This window comes from Oncorhynchus clarkii, chromosome 19 (assembly GCF_045791955.1).
Source record: "Oncorhynchus clarkii lewisi isolate Uvic-CL-2024 chromosome 19, UVic_Ocla_1.0, whole genome shotgun sequence".
Classification (NCBI taxonomy): Eukaryota; Metazoa; Chordata; class Actinopteri; order Salmoniformes; family Salmonidae; genus Oncorhynchus; species Oncorhynchus clarkii.
In genome coordinates, this window is record NC_092165.1 from 4,207,891 (window position 1) to 4,220,728 (window position 12,838).

Below are 12,838 nucleotides of genomic sequence, written 5' to 3' on the forward strand. Positions count from 1 at the left end.
ATTAGACTCTTCTACTATATTAGACGCTTCTACTATATTAGACTCTTCTACTATATTAGACTCTTCTACTCTATTAGACTCTTCTACTATATTAGACTCTACTATATTAGACTCTTCTACTATATTAGACTCTTCTACTATATTATATTCTACTATATTAGACTCTACTATATTAGACTCTTCTACTATATTAGACTCTTCTACTATATTAGACTCTTCTACTATATTAGACTCTTCTACTATATTAGACGCTTCTACTATATTAGACTCTTCTACTATATTAGACTCTTCTACTCTATTAGACTCTTCTACTATATTATATTCTACTATATTAGACTCTTCTACTATATTAGACTCTTCTACTATATTAGACTCTTCTACTATATTAGACTCTTCTACTATATTAGACTCTTCTACTATATTAGACTCTACTATATTATATTCTACTATATTATATTCTACTATATTATATTCTACTATATTAGACTATTCTACTATATTATATTCTACTATATTAGACTCTACTATATTAGACTCTTCTACTATATTAGACTCTACTATATTAGACTCTACTACTATATTAGACTCTTCTACTATATTAGACTCTTCTACTCTATTAGACTCTTCTACTATATTAGACTCTACTACTATATTAGACTCTTCTACTATATTAGACTCTACTATATTAGACTCTTCTACTATATTAGACTCTACTATATTAGACTCTTCTACTATATTAGACTCTTCTACTATATTAGACTCTTCTACTATATTAGACTCTACTATATTAGACTATTCTACTATATTAGACTCTTCTACTATATTAGACTCTTCTACTCTATTAGACTCTTCTACTATATTAGACTCTTCTACTATATTAGACTCTTCTACTATATTAGACTCTTCTACTATATTAGACTCTTCTACTATATTAGACTCTTCTACTATATTATATTCTACTATATTAGACTCTACTATATTAGACTCTTCTACTATATTATATTCTACTATATTAGACTCTACTATATTAGACTCTACTATATTAGACTCTTCTACTATATTAGACTCTACTATATTAGACTCTTCTACTATATTAGACTCTACTATATTAGACTCTTCTACTATATTATACTCTTCTACTCTATTAGACTCTTCTACTATATTAGACTCTACTATATTAGACTCTTCTACTATATTAGACTCTTCTACTATATTATATTCTACTATATTAGACTCTTCTACTATATTAGACTCTTCTACTATATTAGACTCTTCTACTATATTAGACTCTTCTACTATATTAGACTCTTCTACTCTATTAGACTCTTCTACTATATTAGACTCTACTATATTAGACTCTTCTACTATATTCGACTCTTCTACTCTATTAGACTCTTCTACTATACTAGACTCTACTATATTAGACTCTTCTACTATATTAGACTCTTCTACTATATTAGACTCTACTATATTAGACTCTTCTACTATATTAGACTCTACTATATTAGACTCTTCTACTATATTAGACTCTTCTACTATATTAGACTCTTCTACTATATTAGACTCTTCTACTATATTAGACTCTTCTACTATATTATATTCTACTATATTAGACTCTACTATATTAGACTCTTCTACTATATTATATTCTACTATATTAGACTCTACTATATTAGACTCTACTATATTAGACTCTTCTACTATATTAGACTCTACTCTATTAGACTCTTCTACTATATTAGACTCTACTATATTAGACTCTTCTACTCTATTAGACTCTTCTACTCTATTAGACTCTTCTACTCTATTAGACTCTTCTACTATATTAGACTCTTCTACTATATTAGACTCTTCTACTATATTAGACTCTTCTACTATATTAGACTCTTCTACTATATTAGACTCTTCTACTATATTAGACTCTACTATATTAGACTCTTCTACTATATTAGACTCTACTATATTAGACTCTTCTACTATATTATATTCTACTATATTAGACTCTTCTACTATATTAGACTCTTCTACTATATTATATTCTACTATATTAGACTCTTCTACTATATTAGACTCTACTATATTAGACTCTTCTACTATATTAGACTCTACTATATTAGACTCTTCTACTATATTAGACTCTACTCTATTAGACTCTTCTACTATATTAGACTCTTCTACTATATTAGACTCTTCTACTCTATTAGACTCTTCTACTATATTAGACTCTACTATATTAGACTCTTCTACTATATTCGACTCTTCTACTCTATTAGACTCTTCTACTATACTAGACTCTACTATATTAGACTCTTCTACTATATTAGACTCTTCTACTATATTAGACTCTACTATATTAGACTCTTCTACTATATTAGACTCTACTATATTAGACTCTTCTACTATATTAGACTCTTCTACTATATTAGACTCTTCTACTATATTAGACTCTTCTACTATATTAGACTCTTCTACTATATTAGACTCTTCTACTATATTATATTCTACTATATTAGACTCTACTATATTAGACTCTTCTACTATATTATATTCTACTATATTAGACTCTACTATATTAGACTCTACTATATTAGACTCTTCTACTATATTAGACTCTACTCTATTAGACTCTTCTACTATATTAGACTCTACTATATTAGACTCTTCTACTCTATTAGACTCTTCTACTCTATTAGACTCTTCTACTCTATTAGACTCTTCTACTATATTAGACTCTTCTACTATATTAGACTCTTCTACTATATTAGACTCTTCTACTATATTAGACTCTTCTACTATATTAGACTCTTCTACTATATTAGACTCTACTATATTAGACTCTTCTACTATATTAGACTCTACTATATTAGACTCTTCTACTATATTATATTCTACTATATTAGACTCTTCTACTATATTAGACTCTTCTACTATATTATATTCTACTATATTAGACTCTTCTACTATATTAGACTCTACTATATTAGACTCTTCTACTATATTAGACTCTACTATATTAGACTCTTCTACTATATTAGACTCTACTCTATTAGACTCTTCTACTATATTAGACTCTACTATATTAGACTCTTCTACTCTATTAGACTCTTCTACTATATTAGACTCTTCTACTATATTAGACTCTTCTACTATATTAGACTCTTCTACTATATTAGACGCTTCTACTATATTAGACTCTTCTACTATATTAGACTCTTCTACTCTATTAGACTCTTCTACTATATTAGACTCTACTATATTAGACTCTTCTACTATATTAGACTCTTCTACTATATTATATTCTACTATATTAGACTCTTCTACTATATTAGACTCTTCTACTATATTAGACTCTTCTACTCTATTAGACTCTTCTACTATATTAGACTCTACTATATTAGACTCTTCTACTATATTAGACTCTTCTACTCTATTAGACTCTTCTACTATATTAGACTCTACTATATTAGACTATTCTACTATATTAGACTCTTCTACTATATTATATTCTACTATATTAGACTCTACTATATTAGACTCTTCTACTATATTTGACTCTTCTACTATATTATACTCTTCTACTATATTAGACTCTACTATATTATATTCTACTATATTAGACTCTTCTACTATATTAGACTCTTCTACTATATTATATTCTACTATATTATATTCTACTATATTAGACTCTACTATATTAGACTCTTCTACTATATTAGACTCTTCTACTATATTAGACTCTTCTACTATATTAGACTCTTCTACTATATTAGACTCTTCTACTATATTAGACTCTTCTACTATATTAGACTACTATATTAGACTCTACTATATTAGACTCTACTATATTAGACTCTTCTACTATATTAGACTCTTCTACTATATTAGACTCTTCTACTATATTAGACTCTACTATATTAGACTCTACTATATTATATTATACTATATTAGACTCTTCTACTATATTAGACTCTTCTATATTATATTCTACTATATTAGACTCTTCTACTATATTAGACTCTTCTACTATATTAGACTCTTCTACTATATTAGACTCTTCTACTATATTAGACTCTTCTACTATATTAGACTCTACTATATTAGACTCTTCTACTATATTATATTCTACTATATTAGACTCTTCTACTATATTAGACTCTTCTACTATATTAGACTCTTCTACTATATTAGACTCTTCTACTATATTAGACTCTACTATATTAGACTCTTCTACTATATTATATTCTACTATAATAGACTCTTCTACTATATTATATTCTACTATATTATATTCTACTATATTAGACTCTTCTACTATATTAGACTCTTCTACTATATTAGACTCTACTATATTATATTATACTATATTAGTCTCTACTATATTAGACTATTCTACTATATTAGTCTCTACTATATTAGACTCTTCTACTATATTAGACTATTCTACTATATTATATTCTACTATATTAGACTCTTCTACTATATTATATTCTACTATATTATATTCTACTATATTAGACTCTTCTACTATATTAGACTCTTCTATATTAGACTCTTCTACTATATTAGACTCTTCTACTATATTATATTCTACTATATTAGTCTCTACTATATTATATTCTACTATATTAGTCTCTACTATATTAGACTCTACTATATTATATTCTACTATATTAGTCTCTACTATATTAGACTCTTCTACTATATTAGTCTCTACTATATTAGACTCTTCTACTATATTAGACTCTTCTACTATATTATATTCTACTATATTAGACTCTACTATATTATATTCTACTATATTAGACTCTTCTACTATATTAGACTCTTCTATATTATATTTTACTATATTAGACTCTTCTACTATATTAGACTCTTCTACTATATTATATTCTACTATATTAGACTCTACTATATTATATTCTACTATATTAGACTCTTCTACTATATTAGACTCTTCTACTATATTAGACTCTTCTATATTATATTCTACTATATTAGACTCTTCTACTATATTATATTCTACTATATTATACTCTTCTACTATATTAGATTCTTCTACTATAGTAGACTCTTCTACTATATTAGACTCTTCTACTATATTAGACTCTTCTACTATATTAGACTCTACTATATTAGACTCTTCTACTATATTAGACTCTTCTACTATATTAGACTCTTCTACTATATTAGACTCTTCTACTATATTAGACTCTTCTACTATATTAGACTCTTCTACTATATTAGACTCTACTATATTAGACTCTTCTACTATATTAGACTCTTCTACTATATTAGACTCTTCTACTATATTAGACTCTTCTACTATATCAGACTCTTCTACTATATTAGACTCTACTATATTAGACTCTTCTACTATATTATATTCTACTATATTAGACTCTTCTACTATATTAGCCCCTTCTACTATATTAGACTCTTCTACTATATTAGACTCTTCTACTATATTAGACTCTTCTACTATATTAGACTCTTCTACTATATTAGACTCTACTATATTATATTCTACTATATTATATTCTACTATATTATATTCTACTATATTAGACTATTCTACTATATTATATTCTACTATATTAGACTCTACTATATTAGACTCTTCTACTATATTAGACTCTACTATATTAGACTCTTCTACTATATTAGACTCTTCTACTATATTAGACTCTACTATATTAGACTCTTCTACTATATTAGACTCTTCTACTATATTAGACTCTACTACTATATTAGACTCTTCTACTATATTAGACTCTTCTACTCTATTAGACTCTTCTACTATATTAGACTCTACTACTATATTAGACTCTTCTACTATATTAGACTCTACTATATTAGACTCTTCTACTATATTAGACTCTTCTACTATATTATATTCTACTATATTAGACTCTACTATATTAGACTATTCTACTATATTAGACTCTTCTACTATATTAGACTCTTCTACTCTATTAGACTCTTCTACTATATTAGACTCTTCTACTCTATTAGACTCTTCTACTATATTAGACTCTTCTACTATATTAGACTCTTCTACTATATTAGACTCTTCTACTATATTAGACTCTTCTACTATATTAGACTCTTCTACTATATTATATTCTACTATATTAGACTCTACTATATTAGACTCTTCTACTATATTATATTCTACTATATTAGACTCTACTATATTAGACTCTACTATATTAGACTCTTCTACTATATTAGACTCTACTCTATTAGACTCTTCTACTATATTAGACTCTACTATATTAGACTCTTCTACTATATTAGACTCTACTATATTAGACTCTTCTACTATATTAGACTCTTCTACTCTATTAGACTCTTCTACTATATTAGACTCTACTATATTAGACTCTTCTACTATATTAGACTCTTCTACTATATTATATTCTACTATATTAGACTCTTCTACTATATTAGACTCTTCTACTATATTAGACTCTTCTACTATATTAGACTCTTCTACTATATTAGACTCTTCTACTCTATTAGACTCTTCTACTATATTAGACTCTACTATATTAGACTCTTCTACTATATTAGACTCTTCTACTCTATTAGACTCTTCTACTATATTTGACTCTACTATATTAGACTCTTCTACTATATTAGACTCTTCTACTATATTAGACTCTTCTACTATATTAGACTCTACTATATTAGACTCTTCTACTATATTAGACTCTACTATATTAGACTCTTCTACTATATTAGACTCTTCTACTATATTAGACTCTTCTACTATATTAGACTCTTCTACTATATTATATTCTACTATATTAGACTCTTCTACTATATTAGACTCTTCTACTATATTAGACTCTTCTACTATATTAGACTCTTCTACTATATTAGACTCTTCTACTCTATTAGACTCTTCTACTATATTAGACTCTACTATATTAGACTCTTCTACTATATTAGACTCTTCTACTCTATTAGACTCTTCTACTATATTAGACTCTTCTACTCTATTAGACTCTTCTACTATATTAGACTCTTCTACTATATTAGACTCTTCTACTATATTAGACTCTTCTACTATATTAGACTCTACTATATTAGACTCTACTATATTAGACTCTTCTACTATATTAGACTCTTCTACTATATTAGACTCTTCTACTATATTAGACTCTTCTACTATATTAGACTCTTCTACTATATTAGACTCTACTCTATTAGACTCTTCTACTATATTAGACTCTTCTACTATATTAGACTCTTCTACTATATTAGACTCTACTATATTAGACTCTTCTACTATATTAGACTCTTCTACTATATTAGACTCTTCTACTATATTAGACTCTTCTACTATATTAGACTCTTCTACTATATTAGACTCTACTATATTAGACTCTACTATATTAGACTCTACTCTATTAGACTCTTCTACTATATTAGACTCTACTATATTAGACTCTTCTACTCTATTAGACTCTTCTACTCTATTAGACTCTTCTACTGTATTAGACTCTTCTACTATATTAGACTCTTCTACTATATTAGACTCTTCTACTATATTAGACTCTTCTACTATATTAGACTCTACTATATTAGACTCTTCTACTATATTAGACTCTTCTACTATATTATATTCTACTATATTAGACTCTTCTACTATATTAGACTCTACTATATTAGACTCTTCTACTATATTAGACTCTACTATATTAGACTCTACTATATTAGACTCTTCTACTATATTAGACTCTACTCTATTAGACTCTTCTACTATATTAGACTCTACTATATTAGACGCTTCTACTATATTAGACTCTACTATATTAGACTCTTCTACTATATTATATTCTACTATATTAGACTCTACTATATTAGACTCTTCTACTATATTATATTCTACTATATTAGACTCTTCTACTCTATTAGACTCTTCTACTATATTAGACTCTTCTACTATATTAGACTCTACTATATTAGACTCTTCTACTATATTAGACTCTACTATATTAGACTCTTCTACTATATTAGACTCTTCTACTATATTAGACTCTTCTACTATATTAGACTCTTCTACTATATTAGACTCTTCTACTATATTAGACTCTACTATATTAGACTCTACTATATTAGACTCTACTCTATTAGACTCTTCTACTATATTAGACTCTACTATATTAGACTCTTCTACTCTATTAGACTCTTCTACTCTATTAGACTCTTCTACTGTATTAGACTCTTCTACTATATTAGACTCTTCTACTATATTAGACTCTTCTACTATATTAGACTCTTCTACTATATTAGACTCTTCTACTATATTAGACTCTTCTACTATATTAGACTCTACTATATTAGACTCTTCTACTATATTAGACTCTTCTACTATATTATATTCTACTATATTAGACTCTTCTACTATATTAGACTCTACTATATTAGACTCTTCTACTATATTAGACTCTACTATATTAGACTCTACTATATTAGACTCTTCTACTATATTAGACTCTACTCTATTAGACTCTTCTACTATATTAGACTCTACTATATTAGACTCTTCTACTATATTAGACTCTACTATATTAGACTCTTCTACTATATTATATTCTACTATATTAGACTCTTCTACTATATTATATTCTACTATATTAGACTCTTCTACTCTATTAGACTCTTCTACTGTATTAGACTCTTCTACTATATTAGACTCTTCTACTATATAAGACTCTTCTACTATATTAGACTCTTCTACTATATTAGACTCTTCTACTATATTAGACTCTTCTACTATATTAGACTCTACTATATTAGACTCTTCTACTATATTAGACTCTACTCTATTAGACTCTTCTACTATATTAGACTCTACTATATTAGACTCTTCTACTATATTAGACTCTACTATATTAGACTCTTCTACTATATTATATTCTACTATATTAGACTCTACTATATTAGACTCTTCTACAATATTATATTCTACTATATTAGACTCTTCTACTCTATTAGACTCTTCTACTGTATTAGACTCTTCTACTATATTAGACTCTTCTACTATATAAGACTCTTCTACTATATTAGACTCTTCTACTATATTAGACTCTTCTACTATATTAGACTCTTCTACTATATTAGACTCTTCTACTATATTAGACTCTTCTACTATATTAGACTCTACTATATTAGACTCTTCTACTATATTAGACTCTACTCTATTAGACTCTTCTACTATATTAGACTCTACTATATTAGACTCTTCTACTCTATTAGACTCTTCTACTATATTAGACTCTTCTACTATATTAGACTCTTCTACTATATTAGACTCTTCTACTATATTAGACGCTTCTACTATATTAGACTCTTCTACTATATTAGACTCTTCTACTCTATTAGACTCTTCTACTATATTAGACTCTACTATATTAGACTCTTCTACTATATTAGACTCTTCTACTATATTATATTCTACTATATTAGACTCTACTATATTAGACTCTTCTACTATATTAGACTCTTCTACTATATTAGACTCTTCTACTATATTAGACTCTTCTACTATATTAGACGCTTCTACTATATTAGACTCTTCTACTATATTAGACTCTTCTACTCTATTAGACTCTTCTACTATATTATATTCTACTATATTAGACTCTTCTACTATATTAGACTCTTCTACTATATTAGACTCTTCTACTATATTAGACTCTTCTACTATATTAGACTCTTCTACTATATTAGACTCTACTATATTATATTCTACTATATTATATTCTACTATATTATATTCTACTATATTAGACTATTCTACTATATTATATTCTACTATATTAGACTCTACTATATTAGACTCTTCTACTATATTAGACTCTACTATATTAGACTCTACTACTATATTAGACTCTTCTACTATATTAGACTCTTCTACTCTATTAGACTCTTCTACTATATTAGACTCTACTACTATATTAGACTCTTCTACTATATTAGACTCTACTATATTAGACTCTTCTACTATATTAGACTCTACTATATTAGACTCTTCTACTATATTAGACTCTTCTACTATATTAGACTCTTCTACTATATTAGACTCTACTATATTAGACTATTCTACTATATTAGACTCTTCTACTATATTAGACTCTTCTACTCTATTAGACTCTTCTACTATATTAGACTCTTCTACTATATTAGACTCTTCTACTATATTAGACTCTTCTACTATATTAGACTCTTCTACTATATTAGACTCTTCTACTATATTATATTCTACTATATTAGACTCTACTATATTAGACTCTTCTACTATATTATATTCTACTATATTAGACTCTACTATATTAGACTCTACTATATTAGACTCTTCTACTATATTAGACTCTACTATATTAGACTCTTCTACTATATTAGACTCTACTATATTAGACTCTTCTACTATATTATACTCTTCTACTCTATTAGACTCTTCTACTATATTAGACTCTACTATATTAGACTCTTCTACTATATTAGACTCTTCTACTATATTATATTCTACTATATTAGACTCTTCTACTATATTAGACTCTTCTACTATATTAGACTCTTCTACTATATTAGACTCTTCTACTATATTAGACTCTTCTACTCTATTAGACTCTTCTACTATATTAGACTCTACTATATTAGACTCTTCTACTATATTCGACTCTTCTACTCTATTAGACTCTTCTACTATACTAGACTCTACTATATTAGACTCTTCTACTATATTAGACTCTTCTACTATATTAGACTCTACTATATTAGACTCTTCTACTATATTAGACTCTACTATATTAGACTCTTCTACTATATTAGACTCTTCTACTATATTAGACTCTTCTACTATATTAGACTCTTCTACTATATTAGACTCTTCTACTATATTAGACTCTTCTACTATATTATATTCTACTATATTAGACTCTACTATATTAGACTCTTCTACTATATTATATTCTACTATATTAGACTCTACTATATTAGACTCTACTATATTAGACTCTTCTACTATATTAGACTCTACTCTATTAGACTCTTCTACTATATTAGACTCTACTATATTAGACTCTTCTACTCTATTAGACTCTTCTACTCTATTAGACTCTTCTACTCTATTAGACTCTTCTACTATATTAGACTCTTCTACTATATTAGACTCTTCTACTATATTAGACTCTTCTACTATATTAGACTCTTCTACTATATTAGACTCTTCTACTATATTAGACTCTACTATATTAGACTCTTCTACTATATTAGACTCTACTATATTAGACTCTTCTACTATATTATATTCTACTATATTAGACTCTTCTACTATATTAGACTCTTCTACTATATTATATTCTACTATATTAGACTCTTCTACTATATTAGACTCTACTATATTAGACTCTTCTACTATATTAGACTCTACTATATTAGACTCTTCTACTATATTAGACTCTACTCTATTAGACTCTTCTACTATATTAGACTCTACTATATTAGACTCTTCTACTCTATTAGACTCTTCTACTATATTAGACTCTTCTACTATATTAGACTCTTCTACTATATTAGACTCTTCTACTATATTAGACGCTTCTACTATATTAGACTCTTCTACTATATTAGACTCTTCTACTCTATTAGACTCTTCTACTATATTAGACTCTACTATATTAGACTCTTCTACTATATTAGACTCTTCTACTATATTATATTCTACTATATTAGACTCTTCTACTATATTAGACTCTTCTACTATATTAGACTCTTCTACTCTATTAGACTCTTCTACTATATTAGACTCTACTATATTAGACTCTTCTACTATATTAGACTCTTCTACTCTATTAGACTCTTCTACTATATTAGACTCTACTATATTAGACTATTCTACTATATTAGACTCTTCTACTATATTATATTCTACTATATTAGACTCTACTATATTAGACTATTCTACTATATTTGACTCTTCTACTATATTATACTCTTCTACTATATTAGACTCTACTATATTATATTCTACTATATTAGACTCTTCTACTATATTAGACTCTTCTACTATATTATATTCTACTATATTATATTCTACTATATTAGACTCTACTATATTAGACTCTTCTACTATATTAGACTCTTCTACTATATTAGACTCTTCTACTATATTAGACTCTTCTACTATATTAGACTCTTCTACTATATTAGACTCTTCTACTATATTAGACTACTATATTAGACTCTACTATATTAGACTCTACTATATTAGACTCTTCTACTATATTAGACTCTTCTACTATATTAGACTCTTCTACTATATTAGACTCTACTATATTAGACTCTACTATATTATATTATACTATATTAGACTCTTCTACTATATTAGACTCTTCTATATTATATTCTACTATATTAGACTCTTCTACTATATTAGACTCTTCTACTATATTAGACTCTTCTACTATATTAGACTCTTCTACTATATTAGACTCTTCTACTATATTAGACTCTACTATATTAGACTCTTCTACTATATTATATTCTACTATATTAGACTCTTCTACTATATTAGACTCTTCTACTATATTAGACTCTTCTACTATATTAGACTCTTCTACTATATTAGACTCTACTATATTAGACTCTTCTACTATATTATATTCTACTATAATAGACTCTTCTACTATATTATATTCTACTATATTATATTCTACTATATTAGACTCTTCTACTATATTAGACTCTTCTACTATATTAGACTCTACTATATTATATTATACTATATTAGTCTCTACTATATTAGACTATTCTACTATATTAGTCT

The 12,838-nt window shown here is 26.6% G+C and overlaps 1 protein-coding gene across 2 annotated transcripts in view; it reads left to right on the forward strand.

Moving 5' to 3' along the window:
• The window catches only part of LOC139374589 (regulator of G protein signaling 12b), a 178,477-nt gene that overhangs the window by 31,110 nt on the left and 134,529 nt on the right, over window positions 1–12,838 (forward strand). The window lies entirely within an intron of this gene.